Source organism: Delphinus delphis, chromosome 15 (assembly GCF_949987515.2).
Source record: "Delphinus delphis chromosome 15, mDelDel1.2, whole genome shotgun sequence".
NCBI classification, from domain to species: Eukaryota; Metazoa; Chordata; class Mammalia; order Artiodactyla; family Delphinidae; genus Delphinus; species Delphinus delphis.
The window spans coordinates 63172202-63185957 of NC_082697.1; positions in this window are offsets into that span (position 1 = coordinate 63172202).

A 13756-nucleotide genomic window follows, 5' to 3' on the forward strand; every position below is an offset into this window, starting at 1 on the left:
TGAGGGTACGACAACGCTTTAGGGGGAGCGTACGTCTGAGGGCGCGGGTTAGCGTTAGGGTATGGGTTAGGATTAGGGGACGGGTGAGGGTCAGGCTTCGGGGAAGGGTTAGGGTTAGGGTTCGGGCTAGGGTTAGGGTTAGGGGACGGGGATGGTTTAGGGTCCAGGTGAGGGTACGCCAACGCTTTAGGGGGAGCGTACGTGTGAGGGCGCGGGTTAGCGTTAGCGTAAGCGTTAGGATTAGGGGACGGGTGAGGGTCAGGCTTCGGGGAAGGGTTAGGGTTAGGGTTCGGGCTAGGGTTAGGGTTAGGGGACGGGGACGGTTTAGGGTCCAGGTGAGGGTACGCCAACGTTTTAGGGGGAGCGTACGTGTGAGGGCGCGAGTTAGCGTTAGCGTACGGGTTGGGATTAGGGAACGGGTGAGGGTCAGGCTTCGGTGATGGGTTAGGGTTAGGGTTTGGGCTAGGGTTAGGGTTAGGGGACGGGGACGGTTTAGGGTCCAGGTGAGGGTACGACAACGCTTTAGGGGGAGCGTATGTGTGAGGGCGCGGGTTAGCGTTAGCGTACGGGTTAGGATTAGGGGACGGGTGAGGCTCACGCTTCGGGGAAGTGTTAGGGTTAGGGTTCGGGCTAGGGTTAGGGTTAGGGGACGGGGATAGTTTAGGGTCCAGGTGAGGGTACGACAACGCTTTAGGTGGAGCGTACGTGTGAGGGCGCGGGTTAGCGTTAGCGTACGGGTTAGGATTAGGGGACGGGTGAGGGTCAGGCTTCGGGGAAGGGTTAGGGTTAAGGTTCGGGCTAGGGTTAGGGTTAGGGGACAGGGACGGTTTAGGTTCCAGGTGAGGGTACGACAGCGCTTTAGGGGGAGCGTACGTGTGAGGGCGCGGGTTAGCGTTAGCGTACGGGTTAGGATTGGGGATGGGTGAGGGTCAGGCTTCGGCGAAGTGTTAGGGTTAGGGTTCGGGCTAGGGTTAGGGTTAGGGGACGGGGACGGTTTAGGGTCCAGGTGAGGGTACGCCAACGCTTTAGGGGGAGCGTACGTGTGAGGGCGCGGGTTAGCGTTAGCGTACGGGTTAGGATTAGGGGACGGGTGAGTGTCAGGCTTCGGGGAAGGGTTAGGGTTAGGGTTCGGGCTAGGGTTAGGGTTAGGGGACGGGGACGGTTTAGGGTCCAGGTGAGGGTACGCCAACGCTTTAGGGGGAGCGTACGTGTGAGGGCGCGGGTTAGCGTTAGCGTAAGCGTTAGGATTAGGGGACGGGTGAGGGTCAGGCTTCGGGGAAGGGTTAGGGTTAGGGTTCGGGCTAGGGTTAGGGTTAGGGAACGGGGACGGTTTAGGGTCCAGGTGAGGGTACGCCAACGCTTTAGGGGGAGCGTACGTGTGAGGGCGCGAGTTAGCGTTAGCGTACGGGTTAGAATTAGGGGACGGGTGAGGCTCACGCTTCGGGGAAGGGTTAGGGTTAGGGTTCGGGCTAGGGTTAGGGTTAGGGGACGGGGATGGTTTAGGGTCCAGGTGAGGGTACGACAACGCTTTAGGGGGAGCGTACGTGTGAGGGCGCGGGTTAGCGTTAGCGTAAGCGTTAGGATTAGGGGACGGGTGAGGGTCACGCTTCAGGGAAGGGTTAGGGTTAGGGTTCGGGCTAGGGTTAGGGTTAGGGGACGGGGACGGTTTAGGGTCCAGGTGAGGGTACGACAACGCTTTAGGGGGAGCGTACGTGTGAGGGCGCGGGTTAGCGTTAGCGTACGGGTTAGGATTAGGGGACGGGTGAGGGTCAGGCTTCGGGGAAGAGTTAGGGTTAGGGTTCGGGCTAGGGTTAGGGTTAGAGGACGGGAACGGTTTAGGGTCCAGGTGAGGGTACGCCAACGCTTTAGGGGGAGCGTACGTGTGAGGGAGCGGGTTAGCGTTAGCGTACGGGTTGGGATTAGGGGACGGGTGAGGGTCAGGCTTCGGGGAAGTGTTAGGGTTAGGGTTCGGGCTAGGGTTAGGGTTAGGGGACGGGGACGGTTTAGGGTCCAGGTGAGGGTACGACAACGCTTTAGGGGGAGCGTACCTGTGAGGGCGCGGGTTAGCGTTAGCGTACGGGTTAGGATTAGGGGACGGGTGAGGGTCAGGCTTCGGGGAAGTGTTAGGGTTAGGGTTCGGGCTAGGGTTAGGGTTAGGGGACGGGGATGGTTTAGGGTCCAGGTGAGGGTACGCCAACGCTTTAGGGGGAGCATACGTGTGAGGGCGCGGGTTAGCGTTAGCGTAAGCGTTAGGATTAGGGGACGGGTGAGGGTCAGGCTTCGGGGAAGGGTTAGGGTTAGGGTTCGGGCTAGGGTTAGGGTTAGGGGACGGGGACGGTTTGGGGTCCAGGTGAGTGTACGCCAACGCTTTAGGGGGAGCGTACGTGTGAGGGCGCGGGTTAGCGTTAGCCTACGGGTTAGGATTAGGGAACGAGTGAGGGTCAGGCTTCCGGAAAGGGTTAGGGTTAGGGTTCGGGCTAGGGTTAGGGTTAGGGGACGGGGACGGTTTAGGGTCCAGGTGAGGGTACGACAACGCTTTAGGGGGAGCGTATGTGTGAGGGCGCGGGTTAGCGTTAGCGTACGGGTTAGGATTAGGGGACGGGTGAGGCTCACGCTTCGGGGAAGGGTTAGGGTTAGGGTTCGGGCTAGGGTTAGGGTTAGGGGACGGGGATGGTTTAGGGTCCAGGTGAGGGTACGCCAACGCTTTAGGGGGAGCGTACGTGTGAGGGCGCGGGTTAGCGTTAGCGTACGGGTTAGGATTAGGGGACGGGTGAGGGTCACGCTTCGGGGAAGGGTTAGGTTTAGGGTTCGGGCTAGGGTTAGGGTTAGGGGACAGGGACGGTTTAGGTTCCAGGTGAGGGTACGACAGCGCTTTAGGGGGAGCGTACGTGTGAGGGCGCGGGTTAGCGTTAGCGTACGGGTTAGGATTAGGGGACGGGTGAGGTTCAGGCTTCGGCGAAGGGTTAGGGTTAGGGTTCGGGCTAGGGTTAGGGTTAGGGGACGGGGACGGTTTAGGGTCCAGGTGAGGGTACGCCAACGCTTTAGGGGGAGCGTACGTGTGAGGGCGCGGGTTAGCGTTAGCGTACGGGTTGGGATTAGGGAACGGGTGAGGGTCAGGCTTCGGTGATGGGTTAGGGTTAGGGTTTGGGCTAGGGTTAGGGTTAGGGGACGGGGACGGTTTAGGGTCCAGGTGAGGGTACGCCAACGCTTTAGGGGGAGCGTACGTGTGAGGGCGCGGCTTAGCGTTAGCGTACGGGTTGGGATTAGGGAACGGGTGAGGCTCACGCTTCGGGGAAGGGTTAGGGTTAGGGTTCGGGCTAGGGTTAGGGTTAGGGAACGGGGACGGTTTAGGGTCCAGGTGAGGGTACGACAACGCTTTAGGGGGAGCGTACGTGTGAGGGCGCGGGTTAGCGTTAGCGTACGTGTTAAGATTGTGGGACGGGTGAGGGGCAGGCTTCGGGGAAGATTTAGGGTTAGGGTTCGGGCTAGGGTTAGGGGACGGGGACGGGGACGGTTTAGGGCCCAGGTGAGGGTACGCCAACGCTTTAGGGGGAGCGTACGTGTGAGGGCACGGGTTAGCGTTAGCGTACGGTTTAGGATTAGGGGACGGGTGAGGGTCAGTCTTCGGGGAAGGGTTAGGGTTAGGGTTCCGGCTAGGGTTAGGGTTAGGGGACGGGGACGGTTTAGGGTCCAGGTGAGGGTACGACAACGCTTTAGGGGGAGCGTACGTGTGAGGGCGCGGGTTAGCGTTAGTGTACGGGTTAGGATTAGGGGATGGGTGAGGGTCAGGCTTCGGGGAAGGGTTAGGGTTAGGGTTCGGGCTAGGGTTAGGGTTAGGGGACGGGGACGGTTTAGGGTCCAGGTGAGGGTAAGCCAACGCTTTAGGGGTAGCGTACGTGTGAGGGCGCGCGTTAGCGTTAGCGTACGGGTTAGGATTAGGGGACGGGTGAGGCTCACGCTTCGGGGAAGGGTTAGGGTTAGGGTTCGGGCTAGGGTTAGGGTTAGGGGACGGGGACGGTTTAGGGTCCAGGTGAGGGTACGACAACGCTTTAGTGGGAGCGTACGTGTGAGGGCGCAGGTTAGCGTTAGCGTACGGGTTAGGATTAGGGGACGGGTGAGGGTCAGGCTTCGGGGAAGGTTTAGGGTTAGGGTTCTTGCTAGGGTTAGGGTTAGGGGACGGGGACGGTTTAGGGTCCAGGTGAGGGTACGCCAACGCTTTAGGGGGAGCGTACGTGTGAGGGCGCGGGTTAGCCTTAGCGTACGGGTTAGGATTAGGGTACGGGTGAGGGTCAGGCTTCGAGGAAGGGTTAGGGTTAGGGTTCGACCTAGGTTTAGGGTTAAGGGACGGGGACGGTTTAGGGTCCAGGTGAGGGTACGCCAACGCTTTAGGGGGAGCGTACGTGTTAGGGCGCGGGATAGCGTTAGCGTACGTGTTAGGATTACGGGACGGGTGAGGGTCAGGCTTCGGGGAAGGGTTAGGGTTAGGGTTCGGGCTAGGGTTAGGTTTAGGGGACGGGGACGGTTTAGGGTCCAGGTGAGAGTACGCCAACGCTTTAGGGGGAGCGTACGTGTGAGGGCGCGGGTTAGCGTTAGCGTACGGGTTAGGATTAGGGGACGGGTGAGGCTCACGCTTCGGGGAAGGGTTAGGGTTAGGGTTCGGGCTAGGTTTAGGGTTAGGGGACGGGGACGGTTTAGGGTCCAGGTGAGTGTACGACAACGCTTTAGGGGGAGCGTACGTGTGAGGGCGCAGGTTAGCGTTAGCGTACGGGTTAGGATTAGGGGACGGGTGAGGGTCAGGCTTCGGGGAAGGGTTAGGGTTAGGGTTCGGCCTAAGTTTAGGGTTAGGGGACGGGGACAGTTTAGGGTCGAGGTGAGGGTACGACAACGCATTAGGGGGAGCGTACGTGTGAGGGCGCGGGTTAGCGTTAGCGTACAGGTTAGGATTAGGGGACGGTTGAGGGGCAGGCTTCGGGGAAGGGTTAGGGTTAGGGTTCGGGCTAGGGTTAGGGTTAAGGGACGGGGACGGTTTAGGGTCCAGGTGAGGGTACGCCAACGCTTTAGGGGAGCGTACGTGTGAGGGCGCGGGTTAGCGTTAGCGTACGGGTTGGGATTAGGGAACGGGTGAGGCTCACGCTTCGGGGAAGGGTTAGGGTTAGGGTTCGGGCTAGGGTTAGGGGTAGGGGATGGGGACGGTTTAGGGTCCAGGTGAGGGTACGCCAATGCTTTAGGGGGAGCGTACGTGTGAGGGCGCGGCTTAGCGTTAGCGTACGGGTTAGGATTGGGGACGGGTGAGGCTCACGCTTCGGGGAAGGGTTAGGGTTAGGTTCGGGCTAGGGTTAGGGTTAGGGGACGGGGACGGTTTAGGGTCCAGGTGAGGGTACGACAACGCTTTAGGGGGAGCGTACGTGTGAGGGCGCGGGTTAGCGTTAGCGTACGGGTTAGGATTAGGGGACGGGTGAGGCTCACGCTTCGCGGAAGTGTTAGGGTTAGGGTTCGGGCTAGGGTTGGGGTTAGGGGACGGGGACGGTTTAGGGTCCAGGTGAGGGTACGCCAACGCTTTAGGGGAGCGTACGTGTGAGGGCGCGGGTTAGCGTTAGCGTACGGGTTGGGATTAGGGGACGGTTAAGGGGCAGGGTTCGGGGAAGTGTTAGGGTTAGGGTTCGGGCTAGGGTTAGGGTTAGGGGACGGGGACGGTTTAGGGTCGAGGTGAGGGTACGCCAACGATTTAGGGGGAGCGTACGTGTGAGGGCGCGGGTTAGCGTTAGCGTACGGGTTAGGATTAGGGGACGGGTGAGGGTCAGGCTTCGGGGAAGTGTTAGGGTTAGGGTTCGGGCTAGGGTTAGGGTTAGGGGACGGGGAAGGTTTAGGGTCCAGGTGAGGGTACGACAACGCTTTAGGGGGAGCGTAGGTGTGAGGGCGCGGGTTAGCGTTAGCGTATGGGTTAGGATTAGGGGACGGGTGAGGGTAAGGCTTCGGGGAAGGGTTAGGGTTAGGGTTCGCGCTAGGGTTAGGCTTAAGGGATGAGGACGGTTTAGGGTCCAGGTGAGGGTACGCCAATGCTTTAGGGGGAGCGTACGTGTGAGGGCGTGGGTTAGCGTTAGCGTACGGGTTAGGATTAGGGGACGGGTGAGGCTCACGCTTCGGGGAAGGGTTAGGGTTAGGGTTCGGGCTAGGGTTAGGGTTAGGGGACGGGGACGGTTTGGGGTCCAGGTGAGTGTACGCCAACGCTTTAGGGGGAGCGTACGTGTGAGGGCGCGGGTTAGCGTTAGCCTACGGGTTGGGATTAGGGAACGAGTGAGGGTCAGGCTTCCGGGAAGGGTTAGGCTTAGGGTTCGAGCTAGGGTTAGGGTTAGGGGACGGGGACGGTTTAGGGTCCAGGTGAGGGTACGCCAACGCTTTAGGGGGAGCGTACGTGTGAGGGCGCGGGTTAACGTTAGCGTACGGGTTAGGATTAGGGAACGGGTGAGGCTCACGCTTCGGGGAAGGGTTAGGGTTAGGGTTCGGGCTAGGGTTAGGGTTAGGGGACGGGGACGGTTTAGGGTCCAGGTGAGGGTACGCCAACGCTTTAGGGGGAGCGTACGTGTGAGGGCGCGGGTTAGCGTTAGCGTACGGGTTAGGATTAGGGGACGGGTGAGGGTCAGGCTGCGGGGAAGGGTTAGGGTTAGGGTTCGGCCTAGGGTTAGGGTTAGGGGACGGGGACGGTTTTGGGTCGAAGTGAGGGTACGACAACGCTTTAGGGGGAGCTTACGTGTGAGGGCGCGGGTTAGCGTTAGCATACGGGTTAGGATTAGGGGACGGTTGAGCGGCAGGCTTCGGGGAAGGGTTAGGGTTAGGGTTCGGGCTAGGGTTAGGGTTAGAGGACGGGGACGGTTTAGGGTCCAGGTGAGGGTACGCCAACGCTTTAGGGGGAGCGTACGTGTGAGGGCGCGGGTTAGCGTTAGCGTACGGGTTAGGATTAGGGGACAGGTGAGTGTCAGGCTTCGGGGAAGAGTTAGGGTTAGGGTTCGGGCTAGGGTTAGGGTTAGGGGATGGGGACGGTTTAGGGTCCAGGTGAGGGTACGCCAACGCTTTACGGGGAGCATACGTGTGAGGACGCGAGTTAGCGTTAGCGTACGGGTTAGGATTAGGGGACGGGTGAGGGTCAGGCTTCGGGGAAGGTTTAGGGTCAGGGTTCGGGCTAGGGTTAGCGTTACGGGACGGGGACGGTTTAGGGTCCAGGTGAGGGTACGACAGCGCTTTAGGGGGAGCGTACGTGTGAGGGCGTGGGTTAGCGTTAGCGTACGGGTTATGATTAGGGGACGGGTGAGGGTCAGGCTTCAGGGAAGGGTTAGCGTTAGGGTTCGGGCTAGGGTTAGGGTTAGGGGACGGGGACGGTTTAGGGTCCAGGTGAGGGTACGCCAACGCTTTAGGGGGAGCGTACGTGTGAGGGAGCGGGTTAGCGTTAGCGTACGGGTTGGGATTAGGGAACGGGTGAGGGTCAGGCTTCGGGGAAGGCTTAGGGTTAGGGTTCGGGCTAGGGTTAGGGTTAGGGAACGGGGACGGTTTAGAATCCAGGTGAGGGTACGACAACGCTTTAGGGGGAGCGTACGTGTGAGGGCGCGGGTTAGCGTTAGCGTACGGGTTAGGATTAGGGGACGGGTGAGGGTCAGGCTTCGGGGAAGGGTTAGGGTTAGAGTTCGGCCTAGGGTTAGGGTTAGGGGACGGATACGGTTTAGGGTCGAGGTGAGGGTACGACAACGCTTTAGGGGGAGCGTACGTGTGAGGGCGCGGGTTAGCGTTAGCGTACGGGTTAGGATTAGGGGACGGGTGAGGCTCACGCTTCGGGGAAGGGTTAGGGTTAGGGTTCGGGCTAGGGTTAGGGTTAGGAGACGGGGACGGTTTAGGGTCCAGGTGAGGGTACGACAACGCTTTAGGGGGAGCGTACGTGTGAGCGCGCAGGTTAGCATTAGCGTACGGGCTAGGATTAGGGGACGGGTGCGGGTCAGGCTTCGGCGAAGGGTTAGGTTTAGGGTTCGGGATAGGGTTAGGGTTAGGGACGGGGACGGTTTAGGGTCCAGGTGAGGGTACGACAACGCTTTAGGGGGAGCGTACGTGTGAGGGCGCGGGTTAGCGTTAGCGTACGGGTTGGGATTAGGGAACGGGTGAGGCTCACGCTTCGGGGAAGGGTTAGGGTTAGGGTTCGGGCTAGGGTTAGGGGTAGGGGACGGGGACGGTTTAGGGTCCAGGTGAGGGTAGCCAACGCTTTAGGGGGAGCGTACGTGTGAGGGCGCGGCTTAGCGTTAGCGTACGGGTTAGGATTGGGGACGGGTGAGGCTCACGCTTCGGGGAAGGGTTAGGGTTAGGGTTCGGGCTAGGGTTAGGGTTAGGGGACGGGGACGGTTTAGGGTCCAGGTGAGGGTACGACAACGCTTTAGGGGGAGCGTACGTGTGAGGGCGCGGGTTAGCGTTAGCGTACGGTTTAGGATTAGGGGACGGGTGAGGCTCACGCTTCGCGGAAGGGTTAGGGTTAGGGTTCGGGCTAGGGTTAGGGTTAGGGGACGGGGACGGTTTAGGGTCCAGGTGAGGGTACGACAACGCTTTAGGGGGAGCGTACGTGTGAGAGCGCAGGTTAGCATTAGCGTACGGGCTAGGATTAGGGGACGGGTGCGGGTCAGGCTTCGGCGAAGGGTTAGGTTTAGGCTTCGGGATAGGGTTAGGGTTAGGGGACGGGGACGGTTTAGGGTCCAGGTGAGGGTACGACAACGCTTTAGGGGGAGCGTACGTGTGAGGGCGCAGGTTAGCGTTAGCGTACGGGTTAGGATTAGGGGACGGATGAGGGTCAGGCTTCGGCGAAGGATTAGGGTTAGGGTTCGGGCTAGGGTTAGGGTTAGGGGACGGGGACGGTTTAGGGTCCACGTGAGGGTACGCCAACGCTTTAGGGGGAGCGTACGTGTGAGGGCGCGGGTTAGCGTTAGCGTACGGGTTGGGATTAGGGAACGAGTGAGGCTCATGCTTCGGCAAGGGTTAGGGTTAGGGTTCGGGCTAGGGTTAGGGGTGGGGGACCGGGACGGTTTAGGGTCCAGGTGAGGGTACGCCAACGCTTTAGGGGGAGCGTACGTGTGAGGGCGCGGGTTAGCGTTAGCGTGTGGGTTAGGATTAGGGGACGGGTGAGGCTCACGCTTCGGGGAAGGGTTAGGGTTAGGGTTCAGGCTAGGGTTAGGGTTAGGGGACGGGGACGGTTTAGGGTCCAGGTGAGGGTACGACAACGCTTTAGGGGGAGCGTATGTGTGAGGGCGCGGGTTAGCGTTAGCGTACGGGTTAGGATTAGGGGACGGCTGAGGTTCTCGCTTCTGGGAAGGGTTAGGGTTACTGTTCGGGCTAGGGTTAGGGTTAGGGGACGGGGACGGTTTAGGGTCCAGGTGAGGGTACGCCAACGCTTTAGGGGGAGCGTACGTGTGAGGGCGCGGGTTAGCGTTAGCGTACGGGTTAGGATTAGGGGACGGGTGAGGCTCACGCTTCGGGAAAGGGTTAGGGTTAGGGTTCGGGCTAGGGTTAGGGTTAGGGGACGGGGACGGTTTAGGGTCCAGATGAGGGTACGCCAACGCTTTAGGGGGAGCGTACGTGTGAGGGCGCGGGTTAGCGTTAGCGTACGGGTTGGGATTAGGGAACGGGTGAGGGTCAGGCTTCCGGGAAGGGTTAGGGTTAGGGTTCGGGCTAGTGTTAGGGTTAGGGGACGGGGACGGTTTAGGGTCCAGGTGAGGGTACGATAACGCTTTAGGGGGAGCGTATGTGTGAGGGCGCGGGTTAGCGTTAGCGTACGGGTTAGGATTAGGTGACGGGTGAGGTTCATGCTTCGGGGAAGTGTTAGGGTTAGGGTTCGGGCTAGGGTTAGGGTTAGGGGACGGGGACGGTTTAGGGTCCAGGTGAGGGTACGACAACGCTTTAGGGGGAGCGTACGTGTGAGGGCGCGGGTTAGCGTTAGCGTACGGGTTAGGATTAGGGGACGGGTGAGGGTCAGGCTTCGGGGAAGGGTTAGGGTTAGGGTTCGGGCTAGGGTTAGGGTTAGGGGACGGGGACGGTTTAGGGTCCAGTTGAGGGTACGCCAACGCTTTAGGGGGAGCGTACGTGTGAGGGCGCGGGTTAGCGTTAGCGTACGGGTTAGGATTAGGGGACGGGTGAGGGTCAGGCTTCGGGGAAGAGTTAGGGTTAGGTTTCGGGCTAGGGTTAGGGTTAGAGCACGGGAACGGTTTAGGGTCCAGGTGAGGGTACGCCAACGCTTTAGGGGGAGCGTACGTGTGAGGGAGCGGGTTAGCGTTAGCGTACGGGTTGGGATTAGGGGACGGGTGAGGGTCAGGCTTCGGGGAAGTGTTAGGGTTAGGGTTCGGGCTAGGGTTAGGGTTAGGGGACGGGGATGGTTTAGGGTCCAGGTGAGGGTACGCCAACGCTTTAGGGGGAGCGTACGTGTGAGGGCGCGGGTTAGCGTTAGCGTACGGGTTAGGATTAGGGGACGGGTGAGGGTCACGCTTCGGGGAAGGGTTAGAGTTAGGGTTCGGGCTAGGGTTAGGGTTAGGGGACAGGGACGGTTTAGGTTCCAGGTGAGGGTACGCCAACGCTTTAGGGGGAGCGTACGTGTGAGGGCGCGGGTTAGCGTTAGCGTACGGGTTAGGATTAGGGGACGGGTGAGGGTCAGGCTTCGGCGAAGGGTTAGGGTTAGGGTTCGGGCTAGGGTTAGGGTTAGGGGACGGGGACGGTTTAGGGTCCAGGTGATGGTACGACAACACTTTAGGGGGAGCGTATGTGTGAGGGCGAGGGTTAGCGTTAGCGTACGGGTTAGGATTAGGGGACGGGTGTGGCTCACGCTTCGCGGATGGGTTAGGGTTAGGGTTCGGGCTAGGGTTAGGGTTAGGGGACGGGGACGGTTTAGGGTCCAGGTGAGGGTACGCCAATGCTTTAGGGGGAGCGTACGTGTGAGGGCGCGGGTTAGCGTTAGCGTACGGGTTAGGATTAGGGGACGGGTGAGGGTCAGTCTTCGGGGAAGGGTTAGGGTTAGGGTTCGGGCTAGGGTTAGGGTTAGGGGACGGGGACGGTTTAGGGTCCAGGTGAGGGTACGGCAACGCTTTAGGGGGAGCGTACGTGTGAGCGCGTGGGTTAGCGTTAGCATACGGGTTAGGATTAGGGGACGGGTGAGGGTCAGGCTTCGGGGAAGCGTTAGGGTTAGGGTTCGGGCTAGGGTTAGGGTTAGGGGACGGGGACGGTTTAGGGTCAAGGTGAGGGTACGACAACGCTTTAGGGGGAGCGTACGTGTGAGGGCGTGGGTTAGCGTTAGCGTAAGGGTTAGGATTAGGGTACGGTTAAGGGGCAGGGTTCGGGGAAGAGTTAGGGTTAGGGTTCGGGCTAGGGTTAGGGTTAGGGGACGGGGACGGTTTAGGGTCCAGGTGAGGGTACGCCAACGCTTTAGGGGGAGCGTACGTGTGAGGGCGCGGGTTAGCGTTAGCGTACGGGTTAGGATTAGGGGACGGGTGAGGGTCAGGCTTCGGGGAAGTGTTAGGGTTAGGGTTCGGGCTAGGGTTAGGGTTAGGGGACGGGGACGGTTTAGGGTCCAGGTGAGGGTACGACAACGCTTTAGGGGGAGCGTAGGTGTGAGGGCGCGGGTTAGCGTTAGCGTACGGGTTAGGATTAGGGGACGGGTGAGGGTAAGGCTTCGGGGAAGGGTTAGGGTTAGGGTTCGCGCTAGGGTTAGGGTTAAGGGATGAGGACGGTTTAGGGTCCAGGTGAGGGTACGCCAACGCTTTAGGGGGAGCGTACGTGTGAGGGCGTGGGTTAGCGTTAGCGTACGGGTTAGGATTAGGGGACGGGTGAGGCTCACGCTTCGGGGAAGGGTTAGGGTTAGGGTTCGGGCTAGGGTTAGGGTTAGGGGACGGGGACGGTTTGGGGTCCAGGTGAGTGTACGCCAACGCTTTAGGGGGAGCGTACGTGTGAGGGCGCGGGTTAGCGTTAGCCTACGGGTTGGGATTAGGGAACGAGTGAGGGTCAGGCTTCCGGGAAGGGTTAGGGTTAGGGTTCGGGCTAGGGTTAGGGTTAGGGGACGGGGACGGTTTAGGGTCCATGTGAGGGTACGACAACGCTTGAGGGGGAGCGTACGTGTGAGGGCGCGGGTTAGCGTTAGCGTACGGGTTAGGATTAGGGGACGGGTGAGGGTCAGGCTGCGGGGAAGGGTTAGGGTTAGGGTTCGGCCTAGGGTTAGGGTTAGGGGAAGGGGATGGTTTTGGGTCGAAGTGAGGGTACGACAACGCTTTAGGGGGAGCTTACGTGTGAGGGCGCGGGTTAGCGTTAGCATACGGGTTAGGATTAGGGGACGGTTGAGCGGCAGGCTTCGGGGAAGGGTTAGGGTTAGGGTTCGGGCTAGGGTTGGGGTTAGAGGACGGGGACGGTTTAGGGTCCAGGTGAGGGTACGCCAACGCTTTAGGGGGAGAGTACGTGTGAGGGCGCGGGTTAGCGTTAGCGTACGGGTTAGGATTAGGGGACAGGTGAGTGTCAGGCTTCGGGGAAGAGTTAGGGTTAGGGTTCGGGCTAGGGTTAGGGTTAGGGGATGGGGACGGTTTAGGGTCCAGGTGAGGGTACGCCAACGCTTTAGGGGGAGCGTACGTGTGAGGGCGCGAGTTAGCGTTAGCGTACGGGTTAGGATTAGGGGCCGGGTGAGGGTCAGGCTTCGGGGAAGGTTTAGGGTCAGGGTTCGGGCTAGGGTTAGCGTTACGGGACGGGGACGGTTTAGGGTCCAGGTGAGGGTACGACAGCGCTTTAGGGGGAGCGTACGTGTGAGGGCGTGGGTTAGCGTTAGCGTACGGGTTATGATTAGGGGACGGGTGAGGGTCAGGCTTCAGGGAAGGGTTAGCGTTAGGGTTCGGGCTAGGGTTAGGGTTAGGGGACGGGGACGGTTTAGGGTCCAGGTGAGGGTACGACAGCACTTTAGGGGGAGCGTACGTTTGAGGGCGTGGGTTAGCGTTAGCGTACGGGTTAGGATTAGGGGACGGGTGAGGCTCAGGCTTCGGGGTAGGGTTAGGGTTAGGGTTCCGGCTAGGGTTAGGGTTAGGGGACGGGGACGGTTTAGGGTCCAGGTGAGGGTACGACAACGCTTTAGGGGGAGCGTACGTGTGAGGGCGCCGGTTAGCGTTAGCGTACGGGTTAGGATTAGGGGACGGGTGAGGGTCAGGCTTCGGGGAAGGGTTAGGGTTAGGGTTCGGGCTAGGTTTAGGGTTAAGGGACGGGGACCGTTTAGGGTCCAGGTGAGGGTACGCCAACGCTTTAGGGGGAGCATACGTGTGAGGGCGCGGGTTAGCGTTAGCGTACGGGTTAGGATTAGGGGACGGGTGAGGCTCACGCTTCTGGGAAGGGTTAGGGTTAGGGTTCTGGCTAGGGTTAGGGTTAGGGGACGGGGACGGTTTAGGGTCCAGGTGAGGGTACGCCAACGCTTTAGGGGGAGCGTACGTGTGAGGACGCGGGTTAGCGTTAGCGTACGGGTTAGGATTAGGGGACAGGTGAGTGTCAGGCTTCGGGGAAGAGTTAGGTTTAGGGTTCGTGCTAGGGTTAGGGTTAGGGGACGGGGACGGTTTAGGGTCCATGTGAGGGTACGCCAACGCTTTAGGGGGAGCGTACGTGTGAGGGCGCGAGTTAGCGTTAGCGTAAGGTTTGGGATTAGGGAACGGTTGAGGGTCAGGCTTTGGGGAAGGGTTAGGGTTAGGGTTTGGTCTAGGGTTAGGGTTAGGGGACGGGGACGGTT